The following is a 23003-nucleotide window of genomic DNA, read 5'->3' on the forward strand; positions in this document are numbered from 1 at the left end:
GATATTTTCTAGTTCCATGCATTTGCCTAAGAATTTCATGAAGTCATTGTTTCTAATAGCTGAGCAGTACTCCATTGAGTAAATGTTTTATATTTTCTGTATCTATTCCTCTGCTGAAGGACATCTGGGTTCTTTCTAGCTACTAGCTATTGTAAATAACACTGATATGAACATAGTGGAGCATGTTCTTGTTATATGTTGGAATATCTTTTAAATATATGCCCGGGAGTGATATATCTGGTTCCTCAGGTAGTATAAAGTCCAATTTTCTGAGGAATTGACAGACTGATTTCCAGAGTGATTGTGCCAGTTTGCAATCACACTAACAATGGAGAGTGTTCCTCTTTCTCTACATCCTCACCAGCATCTGCTGTCACCTGAAATTTTGATTTTAGCCATTCTGACTTGTATAAAGTAGAATCTTAGGGTTGTTTGGTATGCATTTCCCTGATGATTAAGGAGTTACTTCTGCTTTGTACAAGGAGATAAAAATGGATCTATTTGTATTCTTCTACATGGTGACCTCCAGTTAAACCAGCAGCAGATGTTAAAAATGCTGGCTATTTTCAACAGAATGATTCTGGCTACTTTGTCAAAGGTCAAGTGACCAGAGTTGTGTGTGTGTGTGGGGGGGGGCTTATTCCTGAGTCTTCATTTCTATTCCATTGATCCACCTTCCTGTCTTTGTAACAATACCATGCAGTTTTTAATCACAATTGCTCTGTAATACAGCTTGAGGTTGGGGTGGTGATTCCCCCAGAAGTTCTTTTATATTTGGCAGTAGTTTTCATTATCATGGGTTTCCCTCCTTGTGTTGGAGCTTTCTATTATCTTTTGTAAGTCTGGATTTGTGTAAAGATATAATGTAAATTTAGTTTTGTCAAAAAATAGCTTGGTTTCTTCATCTGTTATTTGAGAGTTTTGCTGGGTATAGTAAGTAGCCTGTCCTGGCATTTGAGTGCTCTTCAGGTCTGTATAATATCTGTCCAGGATCTTCTGGCTTTCATCTTCTCTATTGAGAATTCTGGAATAATTCTGATTCATCTGCCTTTATATATTACTTGACTTTTTCCTGTTACTGCTTTTAATATTTCTTCTTTGTTTTGTAAAATTGGTATTTGACTATTATGAGATTGGAAAAATTTCTGGTCTAGTCTATTTAGAGTTCTGTATGATTCTTGTATGTTTGTGGGCATCTTGTTCTTTAGGTTAGGGAAGTTTTCTTATATTGTTTTGTTGAAGATATTTATAGGCCCTTTAAGTTGGGAATCCTCTCTCTCTTCTATACCTACTAGCCTTAGCTTTTGGATTTCTCAATGTGTTGGACTTACTAGAATTGTGGGTTTTGGAGAATCTTGCATTTTGGGTTTTTTATTAGATACTTTCTGTATTTACATTTGAAATGTTATCCCCTTCCCACATCTTTCTCCCATGCCCACTCCTCATCCACTCATCTTCATTAAGGTAAACTTGCTCCTAATCACCCTCTCCACCCCACTACCTTGGCATTCCCCTACACTGGAAAAACATGCCCTCCCTGGATCAAAGGCATCTTCTCACATTGATGCCAGACAAATTAATCTTCAGCTACATGTGCACCTGGAGTCATTGGTTTCTCAATATGTGCCCAGTGTTGGTGTTTTAGTTCATGGGAGTTGGAGAGGGTTTGGTTGATTGGTAAGGTTGTTCTTCCCATGAGGTTGCAAACTTTTTCAGCTCCTTCAGTCCTTTCTTTAGCACCTTCACAGGGGTCCCCGTGTTCAGTCAGATGGTTAGCTGCAAGTATGCTCAGGAGCATCTATATGACTCTGGCAGAGCCTCTAAGGAAGTATCTTTTTCTGGTTCCTGCCCGTAAGTACCTCTTGGCATCAGCAATAGTGCTTGGGTTTGGAGGTTACATATGGAGTGGATCCCTGGGTGAGGCAGCCTCTGAATAATCTTTTTTTTTTCAATCCATGTTCCTCTATTCGATCTTGTATTTCCTCCTGTGATTGTCTTATTCTCCCTTCTAAGAAGGACTGAGCTCTCCCCATTTTTCTCTTCCTTCTTTTTGGGATTTGTAATGTCTATGGATTGTTTCTTGGGTATTCAGAGCTTTCTGGGGCTACTCTAAGTTTCTCAGTGTGTGCATGCCTTGTGACTTCATTTGTGACTCGGTTATGTCACTCAGGATGATAATCTTTAGTTCCATCCATTTGCCAATGGATTTCATGATGTCATTGTTTCTAATAGCTGAATAGTACTCCATTGTGTAAATGTACTACTTTCTGTATCCATTCCTTTGTTGAAGGGTATCTGGATTCTTTCCAGCTTCTGGCTACTATAAATAAGACTGCTATGATCATGGTGGAACATGTGTCCTTGTTATATTTGGAGCATCTTTGGCATATATTACAAGGAGTGGAACAATCATTTTCTAAGGAACCACAAGACTAATCTCCAAATTACAAACCCTCCAACAGTGCAGGAGTGTTCCTCTTTCTACACATCCTCACCAGCATCCTCTGCCATTTGTGTTTTTGATCTTAGCCATTCTGACTGGTGTGAGATGGAATCTCAGAATTGTTTTGATTTGCAGTTCCCTGATGACTAGGGATATTGGACTTTCTTTAGATGCTTCTCAGCCATTCAGTATCCTTAGTTGAGAATTCTTTGTTTAGCTTTGTACCCCATTTAGTTTGATGTTGGTTACTGGTTTGCTATATATTGCTTTTAATGTTTAGGTTTTTGCCTTGCATTCATGATCTTTCCAGAACTTTTAATGTGAAGGGGTATTAATTTTTTTTCAAATGCTTTCTCAACATCTAGTAAGATGATAATGTGGCTTTTTTAAAAGTTTGTTTATACGTTGGATTATTTGACAGATTTGCATATATTGAACAATCTTCACATTCCTGAGATGAAGCCTATTTGATCAAGGTGAATGATTGTTTTGATGTGTTCTTGGATTCAGTTTGCAAGACTTTTATTGAGTTTTTTTTTTTCATCAATGTTCAGAAATTGGTCTGAAGTTTTCTTTCTTTGTAGGGACTTTGTGTGTTTTAGGTATGAGTGGAACTTGGCTTTAAAGAAGGAGTTAGGTAGTGTTCCTTCTTATTGTATTTTGTGGAATAATTGGAGAGTATATGTATTAGGGCTTCTATAAAAGTCTGATAACTCAGCCACCAGAAACAATGACTTAACCAAATTCTTAAGAAAATGGCTGCATCTAGAGAAGATCATCCTGAGTGAGATAACCCAGTCACAAAAGAACAGACATAATATGCAGTCACTGATAGTGGGATGCTAACCCCAGAGGCTTGCACTCCCCCAGAAACAACTCACAGACTGTATGAAGTCCAAGAAATAAAGAAAACAAAAAAATATACATATATTCACAAAACAAGAAGACTTTGACTATTTCCATGTTGCGTTTTGTTTTGCATGTACTTTACGCTTATTGCAACTAGTAGGTTTTCAATGCATACTGTCAAGCCCTTGAAAAAAATCAAGTACTGACTAAAAAATATATTCACATGGTTTTATGTAAAATTTATTTTAATGTCTGAAAAAACAGTACTGACAAAAATGTATAATTTTAAGCAAAAAAATGTTCAAAATATGTACATTTATCTTTGCTTTGCAAAATAAAGTCATTTAAAAAAAAACAAAACAAAAAAAAAAAAAAGTTTGATAAAATTCTCCAGAATTCTCCACTAAACCCATTTGCTCCTGGGCTTTTTTTTTTTTTTTTTTTTTTTTTTTTTTTTTTTTTTTTTTTGGATTGGGAGGCTTTTGATGACTGCTTCTATTTTATCAGGTGTTATGGGACTGTTTATATGGTTTATCTCATCCTCATTTAACTTGGTATCTGGTATCTGTCTAGAAACTTATCCATTTCCAGAAGATTCTCCTTTTTTGTTGAGTATAGGCTTTTGTAACAGGACGTGATGGTTTCTCGAATTTCCTCAGTTTCTGTTGTTGTGTCTTCCCTTTCATTTTGATTTTGTTAATTTGAATACTCTCTCTCTCTCTTTCTCTCTCTCTCTCTGTGCCCGCTAGTTAGTCTGGCTAAGCATTTATTGATCTTGTTGATTTTCTCAAAAAATTGCTCTTAGTTTTAATGATTCTTTGTATAGGTATTTTTGTCTTTATTCGGTTGATTTCTGCTCTGAGTTTGATTATTTCCTGCTGTCTACTCCTCTTGGTTATATCTGCTTTTTTTGTTCTAGAGCTCTCAGATGTGCTGTCAAGCTGCTAGTGTATACTGGCTCCAGTTTCTTTTTGGAGGCACTCAGAACTATGAGTTTTCCTCTCAGTAGTACTTTCATTGCATTCCATAAGTTTTGGTATATTGTGCTGTCATTTTTATTAAATTCTAAAAAATCCTTAATTTTTTTCTTTATTTCTTCCTTGACCATGTTTTCTCTGAGCAAAGCATTGCTTAGCTTCCATGTGTATGTGGGATTTTTGATTTTTTTTTTGTTATTAAAAAGCAGCCTTAGTCCATGGTGATCTGATAGGATGCATGGCAGTATTTTGATCTTCTTTTATCTATTGAGGTCTGTTTTGCAATTGACTATATGGTCAATTTTGGAGAAGGTACCATAATGTGCTGAAAAAAGTATATATTTTTTGTTTAGGATGAAATATTCTGTAGCTGTCTACTAATTTCAGTTTGTTTATAACCTCTGTTAGTTCACTGATGTTAAGATATATTAAGAAATAATGATTGCTGTTTCCTGATATTTTGTTGTTAGAGGTAGCCTAATATTTGTGTGCTTTTCTTATTTTTGTTTTCTCACATGATTTTCCCCCTAGGGTGTAGTTTCCTTCCTTGTGTTGGGTTTTCCCTCTATTATTCTTTGTAGGACTGGATTTGTGGACAGATATTGTGTATATTTGCCTTTGTCCTGGAATATCTTGGTTTCTCCATCTGTGATAATTGAGAGTTTTGCTGGATATATTAACCTGGCTGACACTTGTGTTCTATTAGAGTCTGTATGATGTCTGTCCAGGTTCTTCTAGCTTTCATAGTCTCTATTGAGAAGCTTGCTTAATTCTGATTGGTCTGCCTTTGTAAGTTACTTGTTCTTTTCCCTTACTGCTTTTAGGATTCTTTCTTTGTTTTGGACATTAGCTGTTTTGACTATTATGTGTAGGGAGGAGTTACTCCAGTGTTCCAGAGATAGCCTAGGTTATACCACATGTTGCAGCTGTACTTTGTAATGTGTGAGTGTCACCCAGGTGATACTGGTTTTGATCCCATGAAGGAGTCATGAAGAACAGCTGAGGTTTGGCACTGTGAGAGGCCAGGGAAAGCCATTGGTGAAGCCACAATCTCAGTTGTAGTTGATAGCCCAAGACTGAAGGGGTCATGCAAAGGAGTTGAGGCTTGGCACCATGAAGAGGGCCTGGAAGAAGCTATTGGTGAAACCTAGTTACTGCAGAAGACCCTAGTGTATAGCAGATGCCAAAGCAGTACCATAGGATAGTCACCAAAGCAGCATCAGGAGTAGAGTGGATCAACTTTAAGTTAAAGTGCTGCAGAGGGCAGAGCTAGAGACATGATGTCAGCCTTTTGGAGGAGCCCAGAAGATCATGTGTGGATATCAAACATTTTAACAAGAAACTATAACATTAATGTTGCCTTAGAGACCCCAAGATGTTTAAGATGTCAGAGTCCTGGTCTATTTCCTCTACTGAGGAAAGCTGTTAACATTGAGTTGGACCAACTCAGGAGAAACAAGTTTACTGCAGTCAACAAAGATGAGAAGGAGTCAGAGATCTGAAGACTGCTTTGATATCAAACGTGGAGATGCAGAGTTTGAAGTTTTCCCAGCTTGTTTACTGTTTTGCTTTGGGCATTACAGTTAAGTGGTTGCATGAATCTAAGAATAGACCTTGAACTTTATTGAGACTTAACTTTGTTGAGACTGCTATAGATTGTGGAAGTTGGACTAAATGTATTTTTTTAATGCCATGGGTAGGTATTGCACCCATAAACTCATATGTTTGAACAAGCCTATGAGGTTCAGGGAGTGGAATGTGATGGTTTGTATATACTTGGCCCAGGGGAGTGGCACTATTAGATGTGGCCTCTTTGGAGGAAGTGTGTCACTATGGATTTGGGCTTCAATACCCTCAATCTTCTTCTAGAATTCAATCTTCTGGCTCTCTTCAGATGATGATGTAGAACTCTCAGCTCCTCCTGAACCATGCCAGACTGGATGCTGCCATGAACTGCCTTAATGATAATGGACTGAAACTGTGTACTGGTAAGCCAGCCCCAGATAATGCTGTCATTATAAGAGTTTCCATTGTCATGGAGTCTGTTCACAGCAGAAAAAAAATCATAGCTAAGACAGCATCTGTACACATTATCATGGCACAGTAGTGTATGCTTATATTATATTCCACTGATCAACACTTTTGTTTTTGCATCAGTACTATGCTGTTTACATTACTCTTCCTTTTCATTATAATGTGAAACCACGCATAGTGCTAACACCACCAGCATTATTTTTGTTCATAATTAAGCAGCTATTCAGAATTTTCTGTGCTTCCATAAAAACTTTAAGATTGTGTTCCTCTCTGTTGATGAAAAATGTCACTTGAATTTCTCAAAGATTTGTCTTTTCCCGTTTATGTGTGTGAATGTTTTCCCACTTGTGGATGTGTGTTCCAACTGCACATCCTGTACCACCAGAGACAAGAAGAGATCTCCACAACCGCTATAACTCAAGTTATGAAAGGCATCCATCTACCATGCATGATCTGGGAACTAAACTCAAGTGCAGTGTAGGAACATTCAGTGTTCTAACTGGCCTACATTTCTCTATACTCTCATCACAAAATATTGTATGAGAATTAGTCATTCTATTGATTGCTTTTAGTTGAGGAGCTATTATTATAAGATTAATTCTTATGTGCCTGGGAGGTCTTTGTATCTTCTAGTGATTGCCTCAGTACCAACTTTTAAAGATTATCTAAATATTTTTGAAGCTATATCAAATGGATTTGTTTTGGAAAATTCTTTCTCAGTATGTATAAACATTGATCAACTTATTAATAGAAATTTAAACATATGCAAGCAATGTGATTTCTTCACCATAGATGCAATGTTACAAGTAAATATATCAGCATCAACATATCCCTTATGTTCAGTTTTTTGTAACTGGGGTGAGAACCTGTAATAGCATATGTACTATCTTAGCAAGGCGACAACTTAGAGGTTTTACCTGCACCCATTGTGCATTATAGAAGATTATTAGATTTTTTTAAAATCTCAGGCACCTGACACTCATACCTTCTAAAAAACTGCTCTAGATTTTCCTGCAGACTTTATATGGAAAGAGACAGAATTAGAGAACTCTTTTATTAGTGGAATGATAGTATTTTATATTTTATAGGACCGGTGTGTATTTTTAAATTTATTTATCAAAACCAAATGATAACAAGCATAATAAGGAGAATATGGATCCTTTGTCCATTGCTCGTTATAATGGAAAAAGGCAGCCAAGTCGTTGTGGGTTACAATTATGAAACTTTCTTCAGAAAACTAGATATGGAGTATGACAAGACAACTCCACTCCCAAATATGTAGCCAAAAGAATTAAAATCAAGAATTTAAAGAAATGCCTGCTTTCTCATATTCCCTGTAACATTCATTATTCACAAATACAAGGTAAATGAAAACTTAATCTCCCTTAACAGATTTGTAGGAATAAATAAGAATATATTGTATTAAACAAAAGGTGATATTATTTAGTATAAAGAATAAAAGAAAGCCCTCTTTTTGTGACATTATGAGGTTTATAATAGGTTAAATTTGTTACCATAAAATATGAATGGGAATGCTCATTTTCAAGAGGTATGTACACTTGTTGCCATTGGCCTACTTGTAATTTTGTGTAAATTTTTTATTAATTTCACTTATGTACACAGCACATGATATTCAGTGTTTGAAAAGAACTTTTCTCTGCACTGGTACCAAGGCAAAGGGTGTAGGATGGATCATAACTTATCTGTTGAAAGTGCTGTAATTTTAGATACAATTTGAAAATAGTTAACTGTATAAATATACCCAAGCATTTTGCTTTGAAGATAGTATAAGATGTTCCTTTGTAGACAAGGGGAGAAAAAGAAGCTAGGTGAAGAAAATGAAATAAAAGCGTACAATTAAATGAAATTATAGGTAATTCTTTATATAATCATCTTGCTGGAAATTACAGGGTTTCTCTATCTTGTGAAAAGACTTGTTTTCACAGGAGTGTTTCTTCAACTTTATTTTGGTGTAAGAGATGCTGCACAGTACCTAAATGATACAGAACTAAGGAGATCACATGGGTTTCATCTAAAAAATGTGCACTCGCCTGAGCTATTTGGTAAGAGAAAAAGAAGTGTTTGTAAAATTCTGCATTCAGATCTTTTGTTTTAGGAACTTTGATTCTTCCTTTAGTGGATGGCCTGCCTCCAACCCTCAACTATTTTATATGAAGGTTTTCCTATAGAATATGAAGTTAATCTCATTTTCGGCTAGTATAATAATTTCAAGATACATTTAAAAATCCAATAATTCTGTCTTTGAGATCAAAATTGGGCATTTTTGCATATTTTCACATAAAATAATTTACAGTATGGAAATTGTGGCATAACTCTCACTTTTTTTTAACAGAAAGTGTACTAGCCAATTATTTGGTTTTCAAAACATGAATAGATACAATGGAGAGTCTTCCAAGATACCTGTGAGCCTCTTTTGCTCATTTGTATCTTTGATATCACAAACTTCTTATTACTGAGTCTGACTTACATGTGATACTGTTCAACAAACCATAGAATATACTAATGTCTAATTTACACCTTAATGTTACTTACAACTTCAAGCAACTTTTTAAACAAAGTAAAGATTGAAAAAGACTAAGGCCAGGTGCTTTCACAGAGTCTTTTTGATGTCTAGCCAAAGATCTTTGTTTTCCTTTCTCACATTTTATCAATGCCATGTTGTTAATTCCCTCCAGGTAACCAAAGTGCTTTCTCTGCAACCTTCTCAACTATGTGAAGAAAAAACATTGGGCTTAATTCTTAACAATCATTTCAGTCCTTGAATTGAATAATGAGTTAACTGAATACATTCTTAGCCAGTTTTCTAAATTAAATATCTGGTGACCAGGTCTAGGTAGCTGCCAGAAAGGGCATCTGGAGTTTGATGTCAGAGGAAGCCTGTGTGCAGCTGGAGCACTGTGGTGTAATTGCAGGGTCTTTTTAGGGAGTTGAACATAGATTTCTTTCCCATTACTGAGAAATCCTGTGGAATTGTAATACCTCTTATTAAATTCATTCCATTCAGTATTGGGTGGGATTAATTCTGTGTCTGTGTATGTGGAATATTCCTTAACTGAGAAACCCAGAAAAGAACAAGTGAAGACTAGTGACCAAATTGGTGCTCCAGAGTCTAAAGCACTGAGAGCAAATCCAAAGTGTTTGCCATGGCAAGATGATATTTGGACATAGTCTTATTTCTAGCTCACATAAAACTTGATTACTTCTCTAGTACTCAGCTCTTCACACATACTGTGTTCTGCATTACAGAGAACTTCAGGTAACTGAAGTACAGATCTCCAAATCTTTATCCCCACTGCTCACCATATTCAGCTTAGATGTCATACTTTTCTTTGATTTTCTAGCATTTTCCACGTTTCTGCTCCATAGGTTCAGTAGCTGCACACATACACACACACACAAACACACACACAGAAACACACACACTACATGCCATAACTGAAGTTACATTTTTTGCACACTCACATGTACCATTACTGTGGTTGCAGTGGTTCTTGCACACACATATATGTCCCATTAGTGTAACTATAGTTGTTCTAGGCATATATCAGTCAATATATTAACAAGCTGTAGTATATATATATATATATATATATATATATATATATATATATATATATATATATATGTATTCACAAGTCTTTTTCAATCTTTACTTTGTTTAAAAAGTTGCTTGAAGTTGTAAGTAACATTAAGGTGTAAATTAGACATTATTATATTCTATGGTTTGTTGAACAGTATCACATGTAAGGCAGACTCAGTAATAAGAAGTTTGTGATGTCAAAGATACAAATGAGCAAAAGAGGCTCACAGGTATCTTGGAAGACTCTCCATTGTATCTATTCATGTTTTGAAAACCAAATAATATATACACACATATATATATATATATATATATATATATATATATATATATATATTCACATGGAGCTTATTAAAGAATATAAAACCTTAGTTCTAATAAAATGTTCTCATATTAATTGTTAAATATAATGGCTCTTGTGTGCTACACAATTTAGCTTTAATTTAGGGTCTACATATAGATAGGCAAGCATCATCACTACCACATAATTATTTTTATGTAGTTGTACATAAACACGTATCACATATCGTAATCATTTCTGTCACAGACATGTCATACAATATAAGCTAATATAATGTCCATATATTCTATTGGTAGGTCCTAATGTCTGTTTTTATGTGCAGGAATGCTCCATGTTTGTCTTCCTTTTTTTATGTTACAATAGAACAGACATTTTATATTGATATATATCATCATGTCCCCTTATGTTTATCAGCTTCTGTCTAACAATTTGTTCCCATAAATAACATTCACTGCACAATAAAGATCCTTCTTAGAGCTTGGAGAGATAGATTTATGGCAGAGACAGACTTGTGTTTTGAGGCAGTGGGGAAAAAATAAACAAGAATTTTTGGCAAAACAATACAAAATATTTATAAAGGTAGGAAAATACTGTTTTTAAAAAAGAAGCTGCCATAAGAAATTGATATTTACTGTAATAATTAAGACAATATCAATATTACTTTGAGTATTCAGATATAATTAAAACATAGCAAGACTAACCAAATTCAGGTCACAAAACATAATGCACTAAGAGATAAAATGATTATGTAGCAGTAAAAGTAAAATGCATGCATGCAGATGGGAGCCGCCTGTGTCCTAGGATGCAAGCACTCACTGTAGGCCTGGGAGCAAGGAAAGAACAACTTAAAAGAAGGAACAGGAGATGAAACTCAGAAGAAACACAAGTGCGCCAACACAGACATTTATTTCTAGCAATCTTCTGGCTAGTTCTTCAGGCATTTGTATTTCTGATAATCTTTCAAGGTTAAAATTAAATCACACAAAAGTTACTTGATAGTTCCTTAATTATTCTTATTTAATTAATCATTCAATATAAGCATTCTTATCTCTACCGGTATTTGCTTTACTATCTTAATGGAAACTCAGGCTTACAAAATCATAACCCATCCCCCTACACCTGAAGGTTTCATCTTCTCAAAAAATATGCTAATGTGTGGTGCATAAACTTTCCTAATTTAAATTTGGAAATGATAGGCATTGCTATAATGCACATCCACTTTTGCAGTTTTCACTATTTTATTTTTGTATTGTGATTTAAAATGTGTACATATTTGTATGTCCTGATAATACTAGCCTTCCTTTTTCTTGAGTTTCATAATGTCTTGTGAATTGTTTTTTTTTTTTTTTTTTTTTTTTTTTTTTTTTTTTTTTTTGGGTATTGGGTATTCAGAGTTTTCTGGGGCTAGTATCTGCTTATCAGTGAGTGTATACCATGTGTGTTTTTTTGTGACTGGGTTACCACACTCAGAATGATAGTCTCTAGTTCCATCCATTTGCCTATGAATTTCATGAAGTCATTGTTTCTAATAGTTTAGTACTCCATTGTATAAATGTACCACACTTTCTGTATCCATTCATCTCTTGATGGACATTTGGGTTTTTTTTCAGCTTCTGGCTATTATATATAAAGCTGCTATGAACATGGTGGAAGGTGTGTCATGAAGGCATTTTCTCAATTAAGATTCTTCTCTTATGACTTAACTTGTGTCCATTTGTCCTGCGTGTCTATTTGACATAAGTGTGTGAGTGTGTTTGTGTGTCTGTGTGTGTATGTGTGTGTGAGAGAGAGAATCTGTAAGGAATGATCTAACAAGACTGCCAGTAAGTGATATTGACAAAGACATTTTATGTTGCTAAGAATATTTGTAAGTGTGTCAAAATTCAGAAGATATACACAACTCTGTTAACTGATAGTTTTTGAATTAGCAATGTATTATATTAAAAATCATTATATATATATATATATATATATATATTAAATAATCTAAACTTTAATGATAGAATCTCAGATTTTAAAATTAATTAGTCAGTTCAATGTGAGGAAAATATGTACTTACAAGTTTTTTGACATAATTTTTAGTTGTCGATTGAGCTATCTAGCATATGTTCATATTCTTATCCACAGTCTAAAATCAAAACAAAAGTTACTGGTACTAAAGAGACAGAAAAGCAAAATCCCTTTGTCCTTTTTGTTATAATCTTTATTTTGCAGAACATTCAGATTTATAAAAATATTTTTATTGTAACATGTAATATGATTAGGACTATTTTAAGTCAATTAATAAACTATTCAAATAGTCTCAGTTTTAATATTAAAATGGCAAATGCATACATATGATACATGCTGAATATCAGCAAGTTTCAGTTTAAAGTTACTCTCCCAGATTCGAGGGTTCAGTGGGGAAAGGTTTGCTGCCTACACAGAGGTCCTGGATTTGATCCCAGGGACACACATAATAAGGGAGACAGAGGACTTCTAAAAGCTGTTCTCTGGTTTCTATTTATATGCCTTCCTGTGAGTGACCACACACACACACACACACACACACACACACAACACACCCTAAGATAAGTCAATAACAACACATAAAATCAGCTTTTTTCATAAAAATTTTCATATAAGATTTTGCTAGCAGACTTACTATTCTTGTCTCATTAACTATGAAAACACAGACTTATTTTAAAATTAAAGGTAATTATTGGAAATGGATACAATGTTGACCCAATCACCAAAGCCTGTTTGGTTGTCTACATTTACCTTACAATGTTTTGTTGTTTCTGTATATGTTCTGGACATAATCTACTGTCTTGTTCTGCTTATGAGTTTCAAAATCTGGCTTCATTGACTTGTAGTTATATATATTCAAAGGCAATAATATTTCCAGCAGTTAAACTTAATTATGTAATTGTTAGTATCATAACATATGCTGGGAACTAAGAGTTTATAGGCCAACAGAGATTATTAAAATATATGGAAATAGAGAAAATTAAGAAACTCAGGCATGAAAATAATATTTTCCTTCTGAATCACATTTAAAATCCACACAAAGAAGCAGTAATTGTTAAGATGCATGTAGTGAATCAAATTGGACAGTGAACCAGTAAATTCAGGAGCAAACAAAATTACAAGATGATAAATATGTAAATTGATTGATTGGTTCAACATAATCGCATAGAATATTAGGAGTTGCCATAGCAATGTGAAGAATTATTTTGCCAATTTCAAATCCTCTTGCTTAGTAAATGAAGGAATAAATCTTTCCGTGTGAAAGAATTACAATATTTTCCTCTACATTCATGGCAAAACAAAAAATATATATCAAAATAGTGCCAATAAAATTTCCAGAATATGGAGATAATTTCTCATGGACTACCAGTTTAACTGATTTTACAAAATCCACCGGGACACCTGAAGTTAACACCCTGTAGATGGATATTACCTTAAGACATTATTTCATATAAATGCAATCATTGACCATTTCTCTCTCTATTGTTCTCATGCTTTTCTGATGTTTATCTCATTTTTCCTGAATAATCACCAGTTTGTTTTCTAAGGTTTTCATCCGTTCTTCAGATAGAAGATATTCCCCACTCTCTATTTTAACATGAAAAAGCACAAGGAGCTACATATCACCTACTGTGCTAATGAAGAGCAGGAGAGAGATGGATAGATAAACACCATGTCAGAGTAATTCTGACAAAGCCAATCCTCAATTGGATAAGTTGAATTTTTGCACATTGAGATATTTTTAAAAAAATCAAGCACTGACAAAAATATATTCATATAGTTTTATGCAAAATTGCTTTTAAAATCTGTAAAAAAGAGATTTTTGATTTATCAAAATACCAACTACTAAGCTTAATGGAGTGTAAAGAATAAGGTATTCTGTGATTATGGCAGTTTGACCCAAATATGTCTTCATTTCAGTATTTAACTTTCTCCCTCCTTGGTAAATTATTGATTCAAAATTTAACATTTATGTTATAATAAAAGCAAACCATTTCTATTTATAAATACCTTGATACAGTTTTATCAAAGTGATTCTGATAGGAAAGCTTATAGCCCTCACTGCTTATGTTAGTTTTCATGGGAATCTTGAAGGTATATGTTTTCAGGGATGACCACCCAAGCAGCGTTATAAAGACTGAGCAGGTTGAATTTATGTCTTTGGAAATCATACCTCCATTCTTTTACACACCAACCATTAGTGAATATACAGGTCACAAGTTTGAAACCTAACAAAGAATGTTATATGGAATATTTTGGAGGGAGAGGAAAATGATGTAATTACAATCACATGAAAAGCACCTTTAGGTGCTGAACTATCTCACTTAGCCAATTCTTTGGATAACTCAGCAACACCATTTATGATGTAGCATTATTTTACCTGTCTCTGTGGTTTTAGTATATTGAGTATTCTTAATGTATTATTTTTAGTGTTGATTTTCTTTGGATAGCATCTAATTTTCAAACAGTATCAGCATAGCTAATGATTTTTGTAGAGTAAAAAGTATTTTAATTTTTTATTAGAATGATCATAATCTAAGTCAGTAGGTTAAAGATGCCTTAAAGATGTTTGTCAATGGATACTTAGTAAAGTCTTGCTTGTAATTTGCAAATAAGAAACTAACATTTTGTATGGACAATGATTATAAAAATAACTTCTTAGTGGTTGGAAGTAGTAGAAAGTGTAAATAAAGTTGAGAATGCAAAGAAAAGAGCAGGGGGCACCTCAGCTGGAGTGCTCTCTGCCCAGTCCAGCCTATCTTGCCATATACTCTCTGAGAGCTATGAGATAGAAAAGCAGTCTAAAAGGGATAATTTCTGTCCTCGCTAACTCTCCCCTCAATTGTAGGAAACTTCTTGGAAAGAATATAACTGTGAAAAGAAAGAGACTATAATATCTTCTTTTTTTCTATTTTATAATGGCCTAAATATTTTTATGTTTATTTTAGAGAATTCTCTTTAAAATGATTGGAAAGCATTACCGAATACTCATGGTGGTAATGGCACTTGATAAAATGGAATTCGGAGAAAAGGGAGCCATAGCTGATGCCTCTATCTGTTACTGTGTTTTCAAACTAAGTCTGAAGAAAACATGCAAGCTGCTATATCAAGACACACTTAATATAAATAATGTCGGTCTCTCTGTTTTCTCTTGCTAGTCTTTGCTGGTAACATGTACAAAAGTCAACATAGTGTAGAAAAATCAGTGGACTAAGTCAAAGGAGCAAAGAATCAACAAATAAAAGATCCAAAGTTAGAAATTAGGCTTATTATATGTAGACAATATAGCTGAAAATGTAAGAATCCAGATACCTACAGACTACTGCAAATTAGAATCAAGTTCAGTAAAGTACTAATGCTAGTTATTTTGTATGATACCCCCCCAATGAGATAAGACCTTATAAAAGAATCTCTAACTAGCCTTGAAATTAGAGATCTGATTGCCTCCCCTGCCCTGAAAATGATGGAATTAAAGACATGTGCCATTACACCCAGCTAAGAAACTGTGTATTCATTTAAATTGTATGTATTGGAATGACAAGCTGTTGCCTTTTTTACATATACTCGACCCTCAATTGAGAGTCATGATATAACTTCTACAAACTTTCTCTTCAGGTAGGAAGCCCTTCAGATTATTAATAGTTATAATTTTTATGTAGATGTTGAAATGATAATTTAAATTTTTAATTACAATTGATAAGATCTATTTACCTAACAACGCTCTTTTGTGTTTGCTTATAGCATAAAAGAATCATAAACATACAACTATAAAATAGTTTTTGTTGTGTTTAAAATAGAACTGAAGCCAGAATTTGCGACTTACTGAGAATATAGTGAGATTATACAAATGAATCTGGTACCTATTCTAAGTAGGGGACATGTGGTGAGACTCCATGTTTTGTGGAATTTTTTGAACAGCCACATTATGAAAGTTACAATCATAATTATAATACAAATGAAGGATAGTCATCCTTCATTACAGACATGTCAAACATGAGCTGAGTTGTTTGAGGTAGCTGATATGTGCGAACTGCTTTTTGTTTCTTCTCCAGTCACCCTTCAACAAAAACTTGTGCAAATGCAGGTGAAAGCCTTCTCAGGAGTTTTCCATTCTCAGTGAGGGGTGCAATCCAAGCTGTCATATTCTACCACTATTCTGGCTGCTTAGATGAATTTTCTTTCATGGTTGGGGTAAAATGTACTCTCTGGATTTCTCATTTAATTAAAGACAAATGTAACTGAAAGTCTTTACTTGTTGGCAAATATTTTTAGAAAACCAAAAGTAATAGAATCAGATTCAGCTATGTTTGTACTTAATGCATTTTAAACAGTTCATTTTGTTACATATTAATACTGTTTCTAAAAAGAATATATAATTGTACATATGCAAAATTTCTGATTTTATAAATAATATAAATTTAAATAATAAGCATATGACAGATCATCACAAAACCTCCATATACCCTTTGTCTCAAGTACACAGGGTAGATAAACTGAATATATTAACTAAAGCAAACCTAGAGAAATTCTATAAACAGATAATACTTTAAGCCACCACTAAAAATTCTACAGGAATCAAAAGAAAACATGTCACATGCTAATGGTTACTCTTTAATGGCTGGATTCAGTATTTGAAGTGTGCTAGGAATCTTCAGATATCACCCCCAAAATGCATTCTTTTCGTATAGTTCATACACAGTCATTTGTAGGGTGTGAGTTTCACTGTGTTATGTTGGCAAAGCGGTGATTTTTATACCTGTCCCTGGACACAGGCACATCAGAATTTTATTTGTCAAAACCTTTGATATAACCACTCTGGAAATCAGTCTGGCACTTCCTCAGAAAAATGGACATAGTACTATCTGAAGACACAGTTATTCCACTTCTGGGCATTTAGCCCAGAGGCACTCTAACAACAAAGATACATACATGCACCGCAATGTTCATTGCAGCTCTATTAATAATAGCCAGAAGCTGGAAAGAACACAGATGTCCTTCAGAAGATGAATGGATACAAAAATTGTGGTACATTTACACAATGGGGTACTACTACTCACCTATCAGAAACAATGACTTAATAAAATTCTTAAGAAAATTGATGCATCTAGAGAATATCATCCTGAGTGAGATAACCCAGTCACAAAAGAACAGACATAATATGAAGTCACTGATAATGGGATACTAACCCCAGAAAGCACTGAACACTCCAGAAACAACTCATAGACTGAGTGAAGCTCAACAAACAAACAAAAAAGAATGTATTTTAATTAAAATAGAACTATATCACATCCCCCTTTCCTCCCTACAGCCTCTCCTAGTCTTTCTCCTATCCCCTCAAATTAATAGCCTCTCTTTCTTTATTATTGTTACACATATATATGTGTGTGTGTGTGTGTGTGTGTGTGTGTGTGTATGTACCCACAAATACTTAATTACAATCTTAAAAAATGTACCCAAAATAAATAAATAAATAAAATGTTAGCTTAAAAAAAAACAAAACTTTGATACACTTTTTTCTTTACAGTTTGAAAGTTTAATGTTGTCACATTTGGGGTATAGTATTGTAGCTATTTTTAATCCAAATTTGCGTGATGTTTTTTCTTTTGTTAAACAAATTAATATTCATAAAATGCAAGCTATTGGTTTTCTGGTCTACATATTGTCACTCTCTGAGCTAAATTATTTTGGAAGGTATTTTACTTTTTAAAAAATTTGCCAACATTATCTTATTTATTTATATCCCAAATGTTGCCTCCTTCTCATCTTCCTTCCTAGAGTTCTTCCCTCATCCTCCTTTACCTTAGCCTCTGAGAGGGTGCTTTTCCCTACCACACCCATGGGCATGCCCTTTTCCTGGGGCATCAAGTCTCTACAGGATTAGGTGCATCTTCTCCCACTGAAGGAAGTCCTCTGCTATGTATGTGCCCAGGTCCTCCAACCAGTCTGTGTATGCTCTTTTGTTTATGGGAGCTCCCATGGGTCCACATTAGTGGATACTGTCCTCTAAGAGGCTATACCAGCAGTTGACTGAGACATATGCAGATACTTACAGCCAAATATTAGATTGAGGCTGGGGATCCCTATGGAAAAGTTAGGGGATGGACTGAAGGAACTAAAGTGGCTGGTAAGTCCATGAGCCTTAGATGCAGGAGTCATGTTATACATCTATCCACTGGGATTGGCTGTCTCATGACCCATTGCCCTCTGTGATTTTCCATGATAATATTTATTTGCTGCAAAGAGAAGCATCTTGGATGAGGTATAAGGGTTACATTTATCTGTGAGGATGAGGATATCTAGATTTTATTGGGGAATTATTATAGTCTAGGAAATTAACAGTAATAGGTTCTCTTCTTAGAGTGAAAACCCTACTACTTCTGTGTAGTTGGCTTATTTAGTGTATCAGACAACACTTCTTTCCTGTTCAGTGGGCCCTGTGTCCAATTAAAGAGCTGTTAGTAACTCTTAATTGATTATACAATAACAAAAGGTCAACTCCTAAAATCATATACACACAGACATTATTAAAAAGGCTATGCAGTTTGTATGTTTACATTTGTATAATATAAATTATATTTATATAACATATTTATATAATAAATATATATATAATATAAATTATATTTATATAATATATTGCACAAATTTTATTATATGTGTATATATATTACATAATATATATTGATTTAATATATATAATATCAAATAAAAAGAGGCTTTATATTTGAATGGAAGTAAGGGAGAATCGTGGAAGAGCTTAGAGGGAGAGAAGGGAAAGAAGGAAACTGATATATTAATATTTTAATTAAAACAAATTATTAAAAAATGGACAAGAGGACTACAGTTATAGGACAGCTGTCCAGGCAGAATACACTTCAGTACATTCTGGAAGGTCATTGTATTAATGAACCCAGAGCAGCTGGAGTTACTCACACAAGAATGTGCTATTAGCACCCTGGAATGGTTGTGGGAAAGGCTTCTAAGGCCCACACTGTTGTGGAGAGATATATTAATCACTGATTGGGAGGGAAACACAGGGTATTCAGCTGTGCATCTTTTATACATTACTTATATTTCTGTAAATAACTCTCCACCCATGCTCATCAGAACAACAAAAATAATTAACTAAAAATAATCCTGAAAGTAGATGCCACACAGTGTGAGAAGTGGAAGGGTATCAATGCGAGGAAAAAAGAATGAAAGAGAGTATTTGGATAGGTATGATTAAAGCACAATTATTGAGTATGTGAACTACAAACTAAAAATTGAAAAAATAAAAAGTGTTCCATGTCAGCATGCTATGTTGTCATAAGAACTTAGAAACAATAGAGTAAAATACAATTAATCCTAAACTAAGTGAACTAGCCAAGGTGAATAATTAATGTTAATTTAACCAGAACATTCCCCACATCACCTGAGGACTCTAATCAGCTAGGGAATACCAATCCCATTTTGCCTTTAGTGTTAATATTCATTCCATGGTTTCCTGTTTTGCCTGTCTTTTTTAAGAGCCTACATTTCAATCTCTATCTAAGAACTGTCCACAATTGAGAGTTCTTTTTCCCCATGTATATGCCAGCATTCTTGGAGAATGTTTCACACAATAAACTGATACAGGATGGAAAGACATGGCTCTCTTGCCCTATTTAAAAGAAGCTGAAATTCTGCTCCAGAACCCAACACAGTACCCAGATAATCTTCCTTGAAATTTCATCACAGATCAATCTTTCTACCTGCCAATCCAGCTGTTCTCCTCTTTTCTCCTGAAAAAGACATTTGTGTAAAAACTCCAGAAACTCAATATATCTACTCTCTGGGAATTGTATTTATGTCTGTTGAGTCAAATATGAAATGTTATCAGGAATATGAATTATTCAGTGGCTTGTTAGCAATGAAAATTTATGCAAGATGGAGGGCTGACTGGTCATGGTATATGACAGTGAGAAAAGCCTCCAGTTTTCTCCAGTGCTGCCTGCAATGGAATTCTAATGGGATTGTGTGGTATAAACACTATATCAGGAACTGGGTTGATTTGAAAAATGGCCATTTCTAGGTGTCATTAATACACTGCAGACAGATAATCGGAACCTACGATTGAAAAACTCCAAAATAAGGCAGTGTGCTGATGACTAAGGCAGACGTTGCAGTACAAGGAGACAGTCTTGTGTCCTATAGCCAATGGTCAGGGAAAAATGAAGCTCCAGACCAGGTATTACTCAGGAGAATGTCAGAGATTAAGAGAGAAGAGCATCCCTCCTCTCCTGTGTATGGATGGACTGCCTTGACCAGGACTCTCATTTTAAAGGAATGAAAGTAGTAAATTTGAAATGAGAGTGTCAAGAATGATGTACCCTACATCACAAATCCCCATTTAGTCTCCTATAATAATTACTCACTATTCTTCAGAAAATGCTAGAAGTTTTCGGTTTCTTTAAGAATTTACAGTCATCTACTTTAAAAAACAATATTTATTTATTTACTTTATATCACAATTCCAGTCTCCTCTTTTCATAGCTCCCAATTCCCCCTAACCCTTCTTCTCTGAGAAGATGAGGAGTAACCCAGGGAATTCTACTGCTCTCCAGCACAAGTCACTGCAGAACTAGGTGCATCCTCTTTCACTGAGGCCAGACAAGGCTGCCCAATTAGGAGAATGGGCTCCTCGGGCAGAAAACAAATTCTGAGACAGCCTCCTTTCCAGTTGTTGGAAGAGGAGTGACCGGCATGAAGATTAAGCTACATATCTGCAAAATTTGTGAGGAGGGTGGTCGGAATAAATGTTGTGGGTTGTCCAGCCCATGTTTGCTCATTGGTGGTGGTTCCATCTCTGAGAGCCCTTAAGGGTCAAAGCTGTTGACTTTGTTGTTCTTCTTGTGGGTCCTTATCTTCATCGCACCCTCAATCCTTCTCTCTGACTCTTTGAGGAGACTTCACAAGCCCCATCTAATGGCTGGCTGTTGGTCTCTGTATCTGTTTTGGTTGGCTGTTGAGAGCAGCCTCTCAGAGGATAATTATTCCAGAACCAGGACTTCAAGCATAACAGAGTATCATTAAAAATGTCAAGGATTGGTTCTTCCCAAAGGGATTGAGTCATCTATTTTTATGACCCCATGAACCTCTCAATCAGGGATTAATCATGACTTCTTCCCCCCCCCAACCTATGTAGAGAGTAGTGAGCTTACAAAAAAATACTTAACTTGTAAACTTTCTGCAAATCTCACTGTGTTCCAGCAGGAATATGTAGAATAGAATCTGATGCATATATTTTGAACACTTTTCGTGGTAGATGAAATAATAAATTCAATGATGCAGATTTCTTTCTTTTTTATTGAAAAACTTTATTTTAAAAAACAAAGATAAATGTACAAGTTTTCAGCATTTTTGCATAAAAGTATACGAATGCATTTTTTAAGGTTGTAATTAAGTATTTGTGGGTACATATACATACACATATGTATATATGTAACAATAATATAGGAAAAGAGGCTATTAGTTTGAGGGGATAGGAGAGTAACTGGGAGGGGCTGTAGTGAGGAAAGGGGGATGTGATACAGTTCTATTTTAATTAAAATATATTCTGTTTTTTTTCCTTGAACTTCACACAGTCTGTGGGTTGTTTCTGGGGTGTTCAGAGCTTTCTGGGGTTAGTATCCCATTATCAGTGACTGAATACTATGTCTGTTCTTTTGTGACTGGGTTATCTCATTCAGGATGATATTCTATTAAACATCTTGGACTAAAAAATGCTGAGATTCCTGGTAGTGACTACAGCTGAATCTTGAGATAATGAAAATTACATGGCGATTCATATCCACCAGTAGTAGAATGTCCACTATCATTGGAATGATTGTCAATCTGAAACACAAGTTGAAATTTAACTGTCATGGTAATGGTATGGGAAAGTGGAAGCTTTAATGGTATTTAGCTACTTTTTAATGGGCTAATGACATTTTTACAGTAGTTAGCTACTGCTCTGATAGGTAGTGCAGCACCTTTTTTATACCCAAGTTTATATACCTCTGGTACTTAATAACTTCTAATATAACAAGTAGAAACCGATCAAAAGCTAAAATTCTCATGTTCAAATTTGTATCTTCTAGAACAGTTAAGGGAATATATTTTTTTAAAATTATAAGCTACTTGTTCTGTATTTTCTATCACAGAAGAAAAATAAATTTACTAAATAATTATAAATTTTTAGAAAACAACAAGTGGATGGCTGGATTTAGAGTGATGTCTCAGCTGTCAAGCATGCTTGTTACACTTGCAAAGGAGCCAGATTTGACTCTAAATCCACAGGGTGGTTCAGAGGAAATAATACTTTCAATTCCAGGTGATCTGCAAGCCTCTACTGACCTCTGTTATATCAGATACATATGTCATATATATGGGCATATAGGTAAACATTGATACACATAAAATGAATAGATTTCTCTGTGGTTAATAAGTTTCTTGCTCAGTCAATAAATAAAGGAAGAAATGTTCTGTGTGACCTGGATGGGTTGGAACATGTTGGAAGCTCATGTATCTTAAACAGTTCTTTATTTGATATATGGAATCTAAATAATGGACAACTTTAAATGAGGAAATAATCATAACAGTATCTTCACTTCTTCCCTAAATGGATGCATAGCTTTACTTTTTAATTAGTTATTTTATTTATTTACATTTCAAATGTCTCCCCTCCTAGTCCCCAGGCCCAGAGTTCTTCACCCCATCCCACTTCCCCTTAGCCTTTGTGAGTGTTCCCCCACCAAGGCATCTCCCCTCCCTGGGGTATCAAGTCTC

The sequence above is a fragment of the Micromys minutus genome, assembly GCF_963924665.1.
Source record: "Micromys minutus genome assembly, chromosome: 20".
Taxonomy (NCBI): Eukaryota; Metazoa; Chordata; class Mammalia; order Rodentia; family Muridae; genus Micromys; species Micromys minutus.